The sequence below is a fragment of the Ascidiella aspersa genome, chromosome 9, assembly GCF_963924565.1.
Source record: "Ascidiella aspersa chromosome 9, kaAscAspe10.2, whole genome shotgun sequence".
Taxonomy (NCBI): domain Eukaryota; kingdom Metazoa; phylum Chordata; class Ascidiacea; order Phlebobranchia; family Ascidiidae; genus Ascidiella; species Ascidiella aspersa.
Window position 1 is genome coordinate 9,021,376 of NC_139455.1, and position 15,454 is coordinate 9,036,829.

General features: G+C 33.3%; 27 non-coding genes across 27 annotated transcripts; all 27 read left to right on the forward strand.

The window, feature by feature from the left end:
• The first annotated feature begins 1,092 nt into the window (after positions 1-1,092).
• Positions 1,093-1,182, forward strand: Trnai-uau (transfer RNA isoleucine (anticodon UAU)). Its single transcript is given in 2 exon segments — positions 1,093-1,130; positions 1,147-1,182. It is a non-coding gene; the product is annotated as a tRNA-Ile (tRNA).
• Positions 1,183-1,363: 181 nt separating this feature from the next.
• Positions 1,364-1,435, forward strand: Trnat-agu (transfer RNA threonine (anticodon AGU)). Its single transcript has one exon. It is a non-coding gene; the product is annotated as a tRNA-Thr (tRNA).
• Positions 1,436-1,966: 531 nt separating this feature from the next.
• On the forward strand, positions 1,967-2,039 carry Trnaa-agc (transfer RNA alanine (anticodon AGC)). Its single transcript has one exon. It is a non-coding gene; the product is annotated as a tRNA-Ala (tRNA).
• A 498-nt stretch (positions 2,040-2,537) lies between these two features.
• Positions 2,538-2,609, forward strand: Trnat-agu (transfer RNA threonine (anticodon AGU)). Its single transcript has one exon. It is a non-coding gene; the product is annotated as a tRNA-Thr (tRNA).
• An 836-nt stretch (positions 2,610-3,445) lies between these two features.
• Trnai-uau (transfer RNA isoleucine (anticodon UAU)) lies at positions 3,446-3,535 on the forward strand. The gene is given in 2 exon segments: positions 3,446-3,483; positions 3,500-3,535. It is a non-coding gene; the product is annotated as a tRNA-Ile (tRNA).
• Positions 3,536-3,716: 181 nt separating this feature from the next.
• On the forward strand, positions 3,717-3,788 carry Trnat-agu (transfer RNA threonine (anticodon AGU)). Its single transcript has one exon. It is a non-coding gene; the product is annotated as a tRNA-Thr (tRNA).
• An 831-nt stretch (positions 3,789-4,619) lies between these two features.
• Trnai-uau (transfer RNA isoleucine (anticodon UAU)) lies at positions 4,620-4,709 on the forward strand. The gene is given in 2 exon segments: positions 4,620-4,657; positions 4,674-4,709. It is a non-coding gene; the product is annotated as a tRNA-Ile (tRNA).
• Positions 4,710-5,493: 784 nt separating this feature from the next.
• Positions 5,494-5,566, forward strand: Trnaa-agc (transfer RNA alanine (anticodon AGC)). Its single transcript has one exon. It is a non-coding gene; the product is annotated as a tRNA-Ala (tRNA).
• Positions 5,567-5,792: 226 nt separating this feature from the next.
• Positions 5,793-5,882, forward strand: Trnai-uau (transfer RNA isoleucine (anticodon UAU)). The gene is given in 2 exon segments: positions 5,793-5,830; positions 5,847-5,882. It is a non-coding gene; the product is annotated as a tRNA-Ile (tRNA).
• Positions 5,883-6,063: 181 nt separating this feature from the next.
• Positions 6,064-6,135, forward strand: Trnat-agu (transfer RNA threonine (anticodon AGU)). Its single transcript has one exon. It is a non-coding gene; the product is annotated as a tRNA-Thr (tRNA).
• An 831-nt stretch (positions 6,136-6,966) lies between these two features.
• On the forward strand, positions 6,967-7,056 carry Trnai-uau (transfer RNA isoleucine (anticodon UAU)). Its single transcript is given in 2 exon segments — positions 6,967-7,004; positions 7,021-7,056. It is a non-coding gene; the product is annotated as a tRNA-Ile (tRNA).
• A 181-nt stretch (positions 7,057-7,237) lies between these two features.
• Trnat-agu (transfer RNA threonine (anticodon AGU)) lies at positions 7,238-7,309 on the forward strand. Its single transcript has one exon. It is a non-coding gene; the product is annotated as a tRNA-Thr (tRNA).
• Positions 7,310-7,838: 529 nt separating this feature from the next.
• Trnaa-agc (transfer RNA alanine (anticodon AGC)) lies at positions 7,839-7,911 on the forward strand. Its single transcript has one exon. It is a non-coding gene; the product is annotated as a tRNA-Ala (tRNA).
• A 497-nt stretch (positions 7,912-8,408) lies between these two features.
• Trnat-agu (transfer RNA threonine (anticodon AGU)) lies at positions 8,409-8,480 on the forward strand. Its single transcript has one exon. It is a non-coding gene; the product is annotated as a tRNA-Thr (tRNA).
• Positions 8,481-9,008: 528 nt separating this feature from the next.
• Trnaa-agc (transfer RNA alanine (anticodon AGC)) lies at positions 9,009-9,081 on the forward strand. The gene has a single exon. It is a non-coding gene; the product is annotated as a tRNA-Ala (tRNA).
• Positions 9,082-9,308: 227 nt separating this feature from the next.
• Positions 9,309-9,398, forward strand: Trnai-uau (transfer RNA isoleucine (anticodon UAU)). The gene is given in 2 exon segments: positions 9,309-9,346; positions 9,363-9,398. It is a non-coding gene; the product is annotated as a tRNA-Ile (tRNA).
• A 181-nt stretch (positions 9,399-9,579) lies between these two features.
• Positions 9,580-9,651, forward strand: Trnat-agu (transfer RNA threonine (anticodon AGU)). The gene has a single exon. It is a non-coding gene; the product is annotated as a tRNA-Thr (tRNA).
• Positions 9,652-10,182: 531 nt separating this feature from the next.
• Trnaa-agc (transfer RNA alanine (anticodon AGC)) lies at positions 10,183-10,255 on the forward strand. Its single transcript has one exon. It is a non-coding gene; the product is annotated as a tRNA-Ala (tRNA).
• Positions 10,256-10,751: 496 nt separating this feature from the next.
• Positions 10,752-10,823, forward strand: Trnat-agu (transfer RNA threonine (anticodon AGU)). Its single transcript has one exon. It is a non-coding gene; the product is annotated as a tRNA-Thr (tRNA).
• Positions 10,824-11,351: 528 nt separating this feature from the next.
• Trnaa-agc (transfer RNA alanine (anticodon AGC)) lies at positions 11,352-11,424 on the forward strand. Its single transcript has one exon. It is a non-coding gene; the product is annotated as a tRNA-Ala (tRNA).
• Positions 11,425-11,651: 227 nt separating this feature from the next.
• On the forward strand, positions 11,652-11,741 carry Trnai-uau (transfer RNA isoleucine (anticodon UAU)). The gene is given in 2 exon segments: positions 11,652-11,689; positions 11,706-11,741. It is a non-coding gene; the product is annotated as a tRNA-Ile (tRNA).
• A 181-nt stretch (positions 11,742-11,922) lies between these two features.
• On the forward strand, positions 11,923-11,994 carry Trnat-agu (transfer RNA threonine (anticodon AGU)). The gene has a single exon. It is a non-coding gene; the product is annotated as a tRNA-Thr (tRNA).
• Positions 11,995-12,525: 531 nt separating this feature from the next.
• On the forward strand, positions 12,526-12,598 carry Trnaa-agc (transfer RNA alanine (anticodon AGC)). Its single transcript has one exon. It is a non-coding gene; the product is annotated as a tRNA-Ala (tRNA).
• A 497-nt stretch (positions 12,599-13,095) lies between these two features.
• On the forward strand, positions 13,096-13,167 carry Trnat-agu (transfer RNA threonine (anticodon AGU)). The gene has a single exon. It is a non-coding gene; the product is annotated as a tRNA-Thr (tRNA).
• Positions 13,168-13,697: 530 nt separating this feature from the next.
• Positions 13,698-13,770, forward strand: Trnaa-agc (transfer RNA alanine (anticodon AGC)). Its single transcript has one exon. It is a non-coding gene; the product is annotated as a tRNA-Ala (tRNA).
• Positions 13,771-14,267: 497 nt separating this feature from the next.
• On the forward strand, positions 14,268-14,339 carry Trnat-agu (transfer RNA threonine (anticodon AGU)). The gene has a single exon. It is a non-coding gene; the product is annotated as a tRNA-Thr (tRNA).
• Positions 14,340-15,169: 830 nt separating this feature from the next.
• Positions 15,170-15,259, forward strand: Trnai-uau (transfer RNA isoleucine (anticodon UAU)). Its single transcript is given in 2 exon segments — positions 15,170-15,207; positions 15,224-15,259. It is a non-coding gene; the product is annotated as a tRNA-Ile (tRNA).
• The last annotated feature ends 195 nt before the right edge of the window (positions 15,260-15,454 follow it).

The following is a 15,454-nucleotide window of genomic DNA, read 5'->3' on the forward strand; positions in this document are numbered from 1 at the left end:
TTCTTTCTTTTCGACCTGTCTTCGAACTGGCAAATCGACGTGTTGCAAAAGAACTCATTCTTCGTTTTGTTCCAGTTTGCATTACATTGAAAATTGTTACAACTTTGCGAACGCTATCTTATCTTATTGAAAATTGTTTAGAAAGTCTTCTTTCCAGGGCGGCGCCATGGCTTAGTGGTAAAGTGCCTGTCAACCAAATTAGATATCCTGGTTTCGATCCCCAGTGGTGCCTTTCGGTATTATATTTTACGGAAAAATAATTCGCAATAATGTTGAAATATTTCGAGCAATTGCTCTATTTCAATCATTGCTTTAAACGACAAGGTAAACGCAAAAAAATCATTTTTTTAAAGAAAATTAATAATAATGTTTTTTCTAAACTTAACAAAATTCGTTAGATTTAATTGAAATTTGTAAATTTGTAAATTTGTATTTGGTTGGCTGTAATTAAAAAACAAAATTTAAGTTTAATACGTTTCTTAATGTAATCCTAGCGCTAATATAATGAATCATGTTATTTACAAAGGTCACCGAATTTTTCCTGTTGAACAAAGCAGGTCATAATTCTTATTACTAATATTTAGTCAACTGTATAATGAATGCTATGAGGTGAACTGGAAAATTTTAAAATAGAAATAGGTTCAGCATGATTATAGTTACTTCTTAATCATATTTTTTTTATTCTGAAGTAGTTTGTTCGGTAAGCATCAGAATAAATTTATATCATCCCGGATAAAACATGAATGATTAAAGTATTTGTTGATGAACATGTATTAATGCATGGCTCTCAACGGGGTTGTAGCTCAGATGGTAGAGCGCGCGCTTAGCATAGGCGAGGTACCTGGATCGATACCCGGCATCTCCAATCCTTTATATTTTGTGCAGTTTGATTATAGATGATTTGAAATATACAAGTTTTTGTTGTATCGATTATATGTACATTACATTCATAAATAATTTAGTTGTTTAATTAATTCATGTTTAAGTCGAATAAGTTGATGTTCTAATGAATTATTTCGTTCTAGTTCCAAAACTTATATGTTTTTAAATTTTGTCTAAAATTTGAAAGATATCAGAAATTTGTTGTACAGCGCTCCAGTGGCGCAATCGGTAAGCGCGCCGTACTTATACAATAGTAGCGGAGAAATGCGGAGGTTGTGAGTTCGAGCCTCACCTGTAGCAGCAATATTTTGTCAACTTCAAGGATCCAAGTATAGTTATAACTTGTAGTTCAAAATCGACCTTTTGCAAAACTACTTAATCTTCGGTTAGTTTCAGTTTGCATTTCATTGAAAATTGTTACAACTTTGCAAACGGTATCTTATCTTATCGCAAATTGTTTAGAAAGTCTTTTTTGCACGGCGGCGCCATGGCTTAGTGGTAAAGCGCTTGTCTAGTAAATAGGAGATCCTGGTTGCGATCCCCAGTGGTGCCTTACGGAATTACATTTTACCGAAAAAGTAATTCGCAATAATGTTGAAATATTTCGAGCAACCGGTCTATTTCAATCATTGCTTTAAACGACAAGGTAAACACTACAAAATACATTTTTGTTAAAGCAAACTAGCAATGTTTTTCTAAACTTAACAACATTCGTTTTATTCAAGTTAGACTTGTGAAGTTTTATTTGGTTGGCTGTAAACGAAAAACAAAATTTATGATTAATACATTTCTCAATGTAATCCTAGCGCTATTATAATGAATCATGTTGAACAAAGTTGTACAAAGCAGGTAATAATTCTTACTACTAATATTTAGTCAACTGTATAATGAATGCTATGAGGTGAACTGGAAAATTTTAAAATAGAAATAGGTTCAGCATGATTAGAGTTACTTCTTATTCATATTTTTTTTATTCTGAAGTAGTTTGTTCGGTAAACATCAGAATAAATTTATATCATCCCGGATAAAACGTGAATGATTAAAGTATTTCTTGATGAACAAGTATTAATGCATGGCTATTAACGGGGATGTAGCTCAGATGGTAGAGCACGCGCTTAGCATGTGCGAGGTACCGGGATCGATACCCGGCATCTCCAATCCTTTATATTTTGTGCAGTTTGATCATAGATGATTTGAAATATACAAGTGTTTGTTGTATCGAATATATGTACTTTAAATCCATAAATAATTTAGTTGTTTAATTAATTCATGTTTAAGTCGAATAAGTTGATGTTGTAATGAATTATTTTGTTCTAGTTCCAAAACTTAAATGCTTTTAAATTTTATCTGAAATTTGAAAGATAACAGAAATTTGTTGTACAGCGCTCCAGTGGCGCAATCGGTTAGCACGCCGTACTTATTCAATAGTAGCGGAGAAATGCGGAGGTTGTGAGTTCGAACCTCACCTGGAGAAGAAATATTTTGTCAACTTTAAGGGGCCAAGTATAATTATAACTTGTAGTTTAAAATCGACCTGTTGCAAAACTTCTCTATCTTCGGTTAGTTTCAGTTTGCATTTCATTGAAAATTATTGCAACTTTGCGAACGGTATCTTATCTTATCGAAAATGGTTTAGAAAGTCTTGTTTGCACGGAGGCGCCATGGCTTAGTGGTAAAGCTCCTGTCTAGTAAACAGGAGATCCTGGGTTCGATCCCCAGTGTTGCCTTACTGAGTTACATTTTGCCGAAAAATAATTCGCAATAATGTTGAAATATTTCGAACAACTACTCTATTTCAATCATTGCTTTAACCAACAAGGTAAACAAAACAAAATAAAATACATTTTTGTTAAAGCAAACTAGTAATGTTTTTCTAAACTTAACAACATTCGTTTCATTCAAGTTATATTATTAAACTTTTATTTGGTTGGCTGTAAACGAAAAACAAAATTTATGATTAATACATTTCTCAATGTAAACCTAGCGCTATAATAATGAATCATGTTGAACAAAGTTGTACAAAGCAGGTAATAATTCTCATTACTAATATTTAGTCAATTGTATAATGAATGCTATGAGATGAACTGGAGAATTTTAAAACAGAAATAGGTTCAGCATGATTATACTTACTTCTTATTTATATTTTTTTTATTCTGAAGTAGTTTGTTCGGTAAACATCAGAATAAATTAATATCATCCCTGATAAAACATGAATGATTAAAGTATTTCTTGATGAACATGTATTAATGCATGGCTCTCAACGGGGATGTAGCTCAGATTGTAGAGCGCGCGCTTAGCATATGCGAAGTACCGGGATCGATACCCGGCATCTCCAATCCTTTATATTTTGTGCAATTTGATCATAGATGATTTGAAATATACAAGTTTTTGTTGTGTCGATCATATGTACGTTAAATCCATAAATAATTTAGTTGTTTAATTAATTAATGTTTTAGACAAATAAGTTTTTGTTGTAATGAATTATTTCGTTCTAGTTCCAAAACTTATATATGTTTTTAAATTTTGTTTAAATTTGAAAGATATCAGAAATTTGTTCTACAGCGCTCCAGTGGCGCAATCGGTTAGCGCGCCGTACTTATACAATAGTAGCGGAGAAATGCGGAGGTTGTGAGTTCGACCCTCACCTGGAGCATAAATTTTTTGTCAACTTCAAGGGGCCATGTATAGTTATAACTTGTAGTTCAAAACCGACCTGTTGCAAAACTCCTTAATCTTCGGTTAGTTTCAGTTTGCATTTCATTGAAAATTGTAACAACTTTGCAAACGGTATCTTATCTTAGAGAAAATTATTTAGAAAGTCTTCCTTGCACGGCGGCGCCATGGCTTAGTGGTAAAGCGCCTGTCTAGTAAACAGGAGATCCTGGGTTCGATCCCCAGTGGTGCCTTACGGAATTACATTTTACCGAAAAATTAATTCGCAATAATGTTGAAATATTTCGAGCAACTGCTCTATTTCAATCTTTGCTTTAATAAACAAGATAAACACTACAAAAGACATTTTTGTTCAAGCAAACTAGTAATGTTTTTCTAAAGTTTAGAACATTCGTTTTATTCAAGTTATATTATTAAACTTTTATTTGGTTGGCTGCAAACGAAAAACAAAATTTATGATTAATACATTTCTCAATGTAATCCTAGCGCTATAATAATGAATCATGTTGAACAAAGTTGTACAAAGCAGGTAATAATTCTCATTACTAATATTTAGTCAATTGTATAATGAATGCTATGAGATGAACTGGAGAATTTTAAAACAGAAATAGGTTCAGCATGATTATACTTACTTCTTATTTATATTTTTTTTTATTCTGAAGTAATTTGTTCGGTAAACATCAGAATAAATTAATATCATCCCTGATAAAACATGAATGATTAAAGTATTTCTTGATGAACATGTATTAATGCATGGCTCTCAACGGGGATGTAGCTCAGATTGTAGAGCGCGCGCTTAGCATATGCGAAGTACCGGGATCGATACCCGGCATCTCCAATCCTTTATATTTTGTGCAATTTGATCATAGATGATTTGAAATATACAAGTTTTGTTGTGTCGAACATATGTACGTTAAATCCATAAATAATTTAGTTGTTTAATTAGTTCATGTTTTAGTCGAATAAGTTTTTGTTGTAATGAATTATTTCGTTCTAGTTCCAAAACTTATATGTTTTTTAATTTTATCTAAAATTTGAAAGATATCAGAAATTTGTTGTACAGCGCTCCAGTGGCGCAATCGGTTAGCGCGCCGTACTTATACAATAGTAGCGGAGAAATGCGGAGATTGTGAGTTCCACCCTCACCTGGAGCAGAAATATTTTGTCAACTACAATTGGACAAGTATAGTTATAACTTGTAGTTTAAAATCGACCTGTTGCAAAACTACTTAATCTTCGGTTAGTTTCAGTTTGCATTTCCTTGAAAATTGTTACAACTTTGCGAACGCTATTTATCATGTAGAAAATTGTTTAGAAAGTGTTCTTTGCACTGCGGCGTCATGGCTTAGTTGTTAAAGCGCTTGTCTAATAAAAAGGAGTTCCCGGGTACGATCCCCAGTGGTGCCTTACGGAATTACATTTTACCGGAAAAGTAATTCGCAATAATGTTGAAATATTTCGAGCAACTGCTCTATTTCAATCATTGCTTTGAACGACAAGGTAAACACTAAAAAATACATTTTTGTTAAAGCAAACTAGCAATGTTTTTCTAAATATAACAACATTCGTTTTATTCAAGTTAGACTTATCAACTTTTATTTGGTTGGCTGTAAACGAAAAACAAAATTTAAGTTTACTACATTTCTCAATGTAATCCTAGCGCTAATATAATGAATCATGTTGAACAAAGTTGTGCAAAGCAGGTCATAATTCTTATTACTAATATTTAGTCAACTGTATAATGAATGCTATGAGATGAACTCGAAAATTTTAAAACAGAAATAAGTTCAGCATGATTATAGTTACTTCTTATTCATATTTTTTTTATTCTGAAGTAGTTTGTTCGGTAAGCATCAGAATAAATTTATATCATCCCGGATAAAACGTGAATGATTAAAGTATTTGTTGATGAACATGTATTAATGCATGGATCTCAACGGGGATGTAGCTCAGATGGTAGAGCGCGCGCTTAGCATGTGCGAGGTACCGGGATCGATACCCGGCATCTCCAATCCTTTATATTTTGTGCAGTTTGATCTTAAATGATTTGAAATATACAAGTTTTGTTGTATCGATTATATGTACATTAAAGCCATAAATAATTTAGTTGTTTAATTAAATCATGTTCAAGTCGAATAAGTTGATGTTCTAATGAATTATTTCGTTCTAATTCCAAAACTTATATGTTTTTAAATTTTATCTAAAATTTGAAAGATGTCAGAAATTTGTTGTACAGCGCTACAGTGGCGCAATCGGTTAGCGCGCCGTACTTATACAATAGTAGCGGAGAAATGCGGAGGTTGTGAGTTCGAGCCTCACCTGTAGCAGCAATATTTTGTCAACTTCAAGGGTCCAAGTATAGTTATAACTTGTAGTTCAAAATCGACCTGTTGCAAAACTACGTAATCTTCGGTTAGTTTCAGTTTGCATTTCATTGAAAATTGTTACAACTTTGCAAACGGTATCTTATCTCATCGCAAATTGTTTAGAAAGTCTTGTTTGCACGGCGGCGCCATGGCTTAGTGGTAAAGCGCCTGTCTAGTAAATAGGAGATCCTGGGTGCGATCCCCAGTGGTGCCTTACGGAATTACATTTTACCGAAAAAGTAATTCGCAATAATGTTGAAATATTTCGAGCAACCCGTCTATTTCAATAATTGCTTTAAACGACAAGGTAAACACTACAAAAGACATTTTTGTTAAAGCAAACTAGCAATGTTTTTCTAAACTTAACAACATTCGTTTTATTCAAGTTAGACTTGTGAACTTTTATTTGGTTGGCTGTAAACGAAAAACATAATTTAAGTTTACTACATTTCTCAATGTAATCCTAGCGCTATTATAATGAATCATGTTGAACAAAGTTGTACAAAGCAGGTAATAATTCTTAGTACTAATATTTAGTCAACTGTATAATGAATGCTATGAGGTGAACTGGAAAATTTTAAAATAGAAATAGGTTCAGCATGATTAGAGTTACTTCTTATTCATATTTTTTTTATTCTGAAGTAGTTTGTTCGGTAAACATCAGAATATATTTATATCATCCCGGATAAATCGTGAATGATTAAAGTATTTCTTGATGAACATGTATTAATGCATGGCTCTCAACGGGGATGTAGCTCAGATGGTAGAGCACGCGCTTAGCATGTGCGATGTACCGGGATCGATACCCGGCATCTCCAATCCTTTATATTTTGTGCAGTTTGATCATAGATGATTTGAAATATACAAGCGTTTGTTGTATCGAATATATGTACATTAAAGCCATAAATAATTTAGTGGTTTAATTAATTCAGGTTTTAGTCGAATAAGTTTTTGTTGAAATGAATTATTTCATTCTAGTTCCAAAACTTATATGTTTTTAAATGTTATCTAAAATTTGAAAGATATAAGAAATTTGTTGTACAGCGCTCCAGTGGCGCAATCGGTTAGCGCGCCGTACTTATACAATAGTAGCGGAGAAATGCGGAGGTTGAGAGTTCGAGCCTCACCTGGAGCAGAAATATTTTGTCAACTTCAAGGGGCCAAGTACAGTTATAACTTGTAGTTTAAAATCGACCTGTTGCAAAACTACTTAATCTTCGGTTAGTTTCAGTTTGCATTTCATTGAAAATTGTTACAACTTTGCGAACGCTAACTTATCTTAGAGAAAATTGTTTAGAAAGTCTTCTTTGCACGGCGGCGCCATGGCTTAGTGGTAAAGCGCCTGTCTAGTAAACAGAAAATCCTGGGTTCGATCCCCAGTGTTGCCTTACGGAATTGCATTTTACCGAAAAATAATTCGCAAAAATCTTGAAATATTTCGAGTCACTGCCCTATTTCAATCATTGCTTTAAACGACAAGGTAAACACTACAAAATCATTTTTGTTGAAGCAAACTAGTAATGTTTTTCTAAACTTAACAACATTCGTTTTATTCAAGTTAGATTTGTAAACTTTAATTTGGTTGGCTGTAAACGAAAAACAAAATTTAAGTCTACTACATTTCTCAAAGTATTCCTAGCACTACTACAATGAATCATGTTGAACAAAGTTGTACAAAGCAGGTAATAATTCTCATTACTAATATTTAGTCAACTGTATAATGAATGCTATGAGATGAACTGGAGAATTTTAAAACAGAAATAGATTCAGCACGATTATAGTTACTCCTTATTCATATATTTTTTATTCTGAAGTAGTTTGTTCGGTAAACATCAGAATAAATTTATATCATCCCGGATAAAACATGGATGATTAAAGTTTTTCTTGATGAACATGCATTGATGCATGGCTCTCAACGGGGATGTAGCTCAGATGGTAGAGCGCGCGCTTAGCATGTGCGAGGTACCGGGATCGATACCCGGCATCTCCAATCCTTTGTATTTTGTGCAGTTTGATCAAAGATGATTTGAAATATACAAATTTTTGTAGTATCGATTATATGTACATTAAATCCATAAATAATTTAGTAGTTTAATTAATTCATGTTTTAGTCGAATAAGTTTATGTTGTAATGAATTATTTCGTTCTAGTTCCAAAACTTATGTGTTTTTAAATTTTATCTGAAATTTAAAAGACATCAGAAATTTGTTGTACAGCGCTCCAGTGGCGCAATCGGTTAGCGCCCCGTACTTATACAATAGTAGCGGAGAAATGCGGAATTTGTGAGTTCGAACCGCACCTGGAGCAGAAATATTTTGTCAACTTCAAGGGGCCAAGTATAGTTATAACTTGAAGTTTAAAATCGACCTGTTCCAAAACTACTTAATCTTCGGTTGGTTCAGTTTGCATTTCATTAAAAGTTGTTACAACTTTGCGAACGCTAACTTATCTTAGAGAAAATTGATTAGAAAGTGTTCTTTGCACGGCGGCGCCATGGCTTAGTGGTAAAGCGCCTGTCTAGTAAACAGGAGATCCTGGGTTCGATCCCCAGTGGTGCCTTACGGAATTATATTTTACCGAAAAATAATTCGCAATAATGTTGAAATATTTCGAGCAACTGCTCTATTTCAATCATTGCTTTAAACGACAAGGTAAACTACAAAATACATTTTTGTTAAAGCAAACTAGCAATGTTTTTCTAAAGTTTAGAACATTCGTTTTATTCAAGTTATATTATTAAACTTTTATTTGGTTGGCTGCAAACGAAAAACAAAATTTATGATTAATACATTTCTCAATGTAATCCTAGCGCTATAATAATGAATCATGTTGAACAAAGTTGTACAAAGCAGGTAATAATTCTATTTACAAATATTTAGTCAATTGTATAATGAATGCTATGAGATGAACTGGAGAATTTTAAAACAGAAATAGGTTCAGCATGATTATACTTACTTCTTATTTATATTTTTTTTATTCTGAAGTAGTTTGTTCGGTAAACATCAGAATAAATTAATATCATCCCTGATAAAACATGAATGATTAAAGTATTTCTTGATGAACATGTATTAATGCATGGATCTCAACGGGGATGTAGCTCAGATGGTAGAGCGCGCGCTTAGCAAGTGCGAGGTACCGGGATCGATACCCGGCATCTCCAATCCTTTATATTTTGTGCAGTTTGATCTTAAATGATTTGAAATATACAAGTTTTTGTTGTATCGATTATATGTACATTAAAGCCATAAATAATTTAGTTGTATAATTAAATCATGTTCAAGTCGAATAAGTTGATGTTCTAATGAATTATTTCGTTCTAATTCCAAAACTTATATGTTTTTTACTTTTATCTAAAATTTGAAAGATATCAGAAATTTGTTGTACAGCGCTACAGTGGCGCAATCGGTTAGCGCGCCGTACTTATGCAATAGTAGCGGAGAAATGCGGAGGTTGTGAGTTCGAGCCTCACCTGTAGCAGCAATATTTTGTCAACTTCAAGGGTCCAAGTATAGTTATAACTTGTAGTTCAAAATCGACCTGTTGCAAAACTACTTAATCTTCGGTTAGTTTCAGTTTGCATTTCATTGAAAATTGTTACAACTTTGCAAACGGTATCTTATCTCATCGCAAATTGTTTAGAAAGTCTTGTTTGCACGGCGGCGCCATGGCTTAGTGGTAAAGCGCCTGTCTAGTAAATAGGAGATCCTGGGTGCGATCCCCAGTGGTGCCTTACGGAATTACATTTTACCGAAAAAGTAATTCGCAATAATGTTGAAATATTTCGAGCAACCCGTCTATTTCAATAATTGCTTTAAACGACAAGGTAAACACTACAAAAGACATTTTTGTTAAAGCAAACTAGCAATGTTTTTCTAAACTTAACAACATTCGTTTTATTCAAGTTAGACTTGCGAACTTTTATTTGGTTGGCTGTAAACGAAAAACAAAATTTAAGTTTACTACATTTCTCAATGTAATCCTAGCGCTATTATAATGAATCACGTTGAACAATGTTCTGCAAAGCAGGAAATAATTCTAATTACTAATATTTAGTCAATTGTATAATGAATGCTATGAGATGAACTGGAGAATTTTTAAACAGAATTAGGTTCAGCATGATTATAGTTACTCCTTATTCACATATTTTTTATTCTGAAGTAGTTTGTTCGGTAAACATCAGAATAAATTTATATCATCCCGGATAAAACATGAATGATTAAAGTTTTTCTTGATGAACATGCATTGATGCATGGCTCTCAACGGGGATGTAGCTCAGATGGTAGAGCGCGCGCTTAGCATGTGCGAGGTACCGGGATCGATACCCGGCATCTCCAATCCTTTGTATTTTGTGCAGTTTGATCAAAGATGATTTGAAATATACAAGTTTTTGTTGTATCGATTATATGTACATTAAATCCATAAATAATTTAGTAGTTTAATTAATTCATGTTTTAGTCGAATAAGTTTATGTTGTAATGAATTATTTCGTTCTAGTTCCAAAACTTATGTGTTTTTAAATTTTATCTAAAATTTAAAAGACATCAGAAATTTGTTGTACAGCGCTCCAGTGGCGCAATCGGTTAGCGCGCCGTACTTATACAATAGTAGCGGAGAAATGCGGAATTTGTGAGTTCGACCGCACCTGGAGCAGAAATATTTTGTCAACTTCAAGGGGCCAAGTATAGTTATAACTTGAAGTTTAAAATCGACCTGTTCCAAAACTACTTAATCTTCGGTTGGTTCAGTTTGCATTTCATTAAAAGTTGTTACAACTTTGCGAACGCTAACTTATCTTAGAGAAAATTGATTAGAAAGTGTTCTTTGCACGGCGGCGCCATGGCTTAGTGGTAAAGCGCCTGTCTAGTAAACAGGAGATCCTGGGTTCGATCCCCAGTGGTGCCTTACGGAATTATATTTTACCGAAAAATAATTCGCAATAATGTTGAAATATTTCGAGCAACTGCTCTATTTCAATCATTGCTTTAAACGACAAGGTAAACTACAAAATACATTTTTGTTAAAGCAAACTAGCAATGTTTTTCTAAAGTTTAGAACATTCGTTTTATTCAAGTTATATTATTAAACTTTTATTTGGTTGGCTGCAAACGAAAAACAAAATTTATGATTAATACATTTCTCAATGTAATCCTAGCGCTATAATAATGAATCATGTTGAACAAAGTTGTACAAAGCAGGTAATAATTCTATTTACAAATATTTAGTCAATTGTATAATGAATGCTATGAGATGAACTGGAGAATTTTAAAACAGAAATAGGTTCAGCATGATTATACTTACTTCTTATTTATATTTTTTTTATTCTGAAGTAGTTTGTTCGGTAAACATCAGAATAAATTAATATCATCCCTGATAAAACATGAATGATTAAAGTATTTCTTGATGAACATGTATTAATGCATGGATCTCAACGGGGATGTAGCTCAGATGGTAGAGCGCGCGCTTAGCAAGTGCGAGGTACCGGGATCGATACCCGGCATCTCCAATCCTTTATATTTTGGGCAGTTTGATCTTAAATGATTTGAAATATACAAGTTTTTGTTGTATCGATTATATGTACATTAAAGCCATAAATAATTTAGTTGTTTAATTAAATCATGTTCAAGTCGAATAAGTTGATGTTCTAATGAATTATTTCGTTCTAATTCCAAAACCTATATGTTTTTTACTTTTATCTAAAATTTGAAAGATATCAGAAATTTGTTGTACAGCGCTACAGTGGCGCAATCGGTTAGCGCGCCGTACTTATGCAATAGTAGCGGAGAAATGCGGAGGTTGTGAGTTCGAGCCTCACCTGTAGCAGCAATATTTTGTCAACTTCAAGGGTCCAAGTATAGTTATAACTTGTAATTCAAAATCGACCTGTTGCAAAACTACTTAATCTTCGGTTAGTTTCAGTTTGCATTTCATTGAAAATTGTTACAACTTTGCAAACGGTATCTTATCTCATCGCAAATTGTTTAGAAAGTCTTGTTTGCACGGCGGCGCCATGGCTTAGTGGTAAAGCGCCTGTCTAGTAAATAGGAGATCCTGGGTGCGATCCCCAGTGGTGCCTTACGGAATTACATTTTACCGAAAAAGTAATTCGCAATAATGTTGAAATATTTCGAGCAACCCGTCTATTTCAATAATTGCTTTAAACGACAAGGTAAACACTACAAAAGACATTTTTGTTAAAGCAAACTAGCAATGTTTTTCTAAACTTAACAACATTCGTTTTATTCAAGTTAGACTTGCGAACTTTTATTTGGTTGGCTGTAAACGAAAAACAAAATTTAAGTTTACTACATTTCTCAATGTAATCCTAGCGCTATTATAATGAATCACGTTGAACAATGTTCTGCAAAGCAGGAAATAATTCTAATTACTAATATTTAGTCAATTGTATAATGAATGCTATGAGATGAACTGGAGAATTTTTAAACAGAATTAGGTTCAGCATGATTATAGTTACTCCTTATTCACATATTTTTTATTCTGAAGTAGTTTGTTCGGTAAACATCAGAATAAATTTATATCATCCCGGATAAAACATGAATGATTAAAGTTTTTCTTGATGAACATGCATTGATGCATGGCTCTCAACGGGGATGTAGCTCAGATGGTAGAGCGCGCGCTTAGCATGTGCGAGGTACCGGGATCGATACCCGGCATCTCCAATCCTTTGTATTTTGTGCAGTTTGATCAAAGATGATTTGAAATATACAAGTTTTTGTTGTATCGATTATATGTACATTAAATCCATAAATAATTTAGTAGTTTAATTAATTCATGTTTTAGTCGAATAAGTTTATGTTGTAATGAATTATTTCGTTCTAGTTCCAAAACTTATGTGTTTTTAAATTTTATCTAAAATTTAAAAGACATCAGAAATTTGTTGTACAGCGCTCCAGTGGCGCAATCGGTTAGCGCGCCGTACTTATACAATAGTAGCGGAGAAATGCGGAATTTGTGAGTTCGACCGCACCTGGAGCAGAAATATTTTGTCAACTTCAAGGGGCCAAGTATAGTTATAACTTGAAGTTTAAAATCGACCTGTTCCAAAACTACTTAATCTTCGGTTGGTTTCAGTTTGCATTTCATTGAAAATTGTTACAACTTTGCGAACGCTAACTTATCTTAGAGAAAATTGTTTAGAAAGTGTTCTTTGCACGGCGGCGCCATGGCTTAGTGGTAAAGCGCCTGTCTAGTAAACAGGAGATCCTGGGTTCGATCCCCAGTGGTGCCTTACGGAATTACATTTTACCGAAAAATAATTCGCAATAATGTTGAAATATTTCGAGCAACTGCTCTATTTCAATCATTGCTTTAAACGACAAGGTAAACACTACAAAAGACATTTTTGTTAAAGCAAACTAGCAATGTTTTTCTAAAGTTTAGAACATTCGTTTTATTCAAGTTATATTATTAAACTTTTATTTGGTTGGCTGCAAACGAAAAACAAAATTTATGATTAACACATTTCTCAATGTAATCCTAGCGCTATTATAATGAATCACGTTGAACAATGTTGTACAAAGCAGGAAATAATTCTAATTACTAATATTTAGTCAATTGTATAATGAATGCTATGAGATGAACTGGAGAATTTTTAAACAGAATTAGGTTCAGCATGATTATAGTTACTCCTTATTCATATATTTTTTATTCTGAAGTAGTTTGTTCGGTAAACATCAGAATAAATTTATATCATCCCGGATAAAACATGAATGATTAAAGTTTTTCTTGATGAACATGCATTGATGCATGGCTCTCAACGGGGATGTAGCTCAGATGGTAGAGCGCGCGCTTAGCATGTGCGAGGTACCGGGATCGATACCCGGCATCTCCAATCCTTTGTATTTTGTGCAGTTTGATCAAAGATGATTTGAAATATACAAATTTTTGTTGTATCGATTATATGTACATTAAATCCATAAATAATTTAGTAGTTTAATTAATTCATGTTTTAGTCGAATAAGTTTATGTTGTAATGAATTATTTCGTTCTAGTTCCAAAACTTATGTGTTTTTAAATTTTATCTGAAATTTAAAAGACATCAGAAATTTGTTGTACAGCGCTCCAGTGGCGCAATCGGTTAGCGCGCCGTACTTATACAATAGTAGCGGAGAAATGCGAATTTGTGAGTTCGACCCGCACCTGGAGCAGAAATATTTTGTCAGCTTCAAGGGGCCAAGTATAGTTATAACTTGAAGTTTAAAAACAACCTGTTCCAAAACTACTTAATCTTCGGTTGGTTTCAGTTTGCATTTCATTGAAAATTGTTACAACTTTGCGAACGCTAACTTATCTTAGAGAAAATTGATTAGAAAGTGTTCTTTGCACGGCGGCGCCATGGCTTAGTGGTAAAGCGCCTGTCTAGTAAACAGGAGATCCTGGGTTCGATCCCCAGTGGTGCCTTACGGAATTATATTTTACCGAAAAATAATTCGCAATAATGTTGAAATATTTCGAGCAACTGCTCTATTTCAATCATTGCTTTAAACGACAAGGTAAACACTACAAAACACATTTTTGTTAAAGCAAACTAGCAATGTTTTTCTAAAGTTTAGAACATTCGTTTTATTCAAGTTATATTATTAAACTTTTATTTGGTTGGCTGCAAACGAAAAACAAAATTTATGATTAATACATTTCTCAATGTAATCCTAGCGCTATAATAATGAATCATGTTGAACAAAGTTGTACAAAGCAGGTAATAATTCTCATTACTAATATTTAGTCAATTGTATAATGAATGCTATGAGATGAACTGGAGAATTTTAAAACAGAAATAGGTTCAGCATGATTATACTTACTTCTTATTTATATTTTTTTTATTCTGAAGTAGTTTGTTCGGTAAACATCAGAATAAATTAATATCATCCCTGATAAAACATGAATGATTAAAGTATTTCTTGATGAACATGTATTAATGCATGGCTCTCAACGGGGATGTAGCTCAGATTGTAGAGCGCGCGCTTAGCATATGCGAAGTACCGGGATCGATACCCGGCATCTCCAATCCTTTATATTTTGTGCAATTTGATCATAGATGATTTGAAATATACAAGCTTTTGTTGTGTCGATCATATGTACGTTAAATCCATAAATAATTTAGTTGTTTAATTAATTCATGTTTTAGTCGAATAAGTTTTTGTTGTAATGAATTATTTCGTTCTAGTTCCAAAACTTATATGTTTTTTAATTTTATCTAAAATTTGAAAGATATCAGAAATTTGTTGTACAGCGCTCCAGTGGCGCAATCGGTTAGCGCGCCGTACTTATACAATAGTAGCGGAGAAATGCGGAGATTGTGAGTTCCACCCTCACCTGGAGCAGAAATATTTTGTCAACTACATTTGGACAAGTATAGTTATAACTTGTAGTTTAAAATCGACCTGTTGCAAAACTTCTTAATCTTCGGTTAGTTTCAGTTTGCATTTCATTGAAAATTGTTACAACTTTGCGAACGCTATTTATCATGTAGAAAATTGTTTAGAAAGTGTTCTTTGCACTGCGGCGTCATGGCTTAG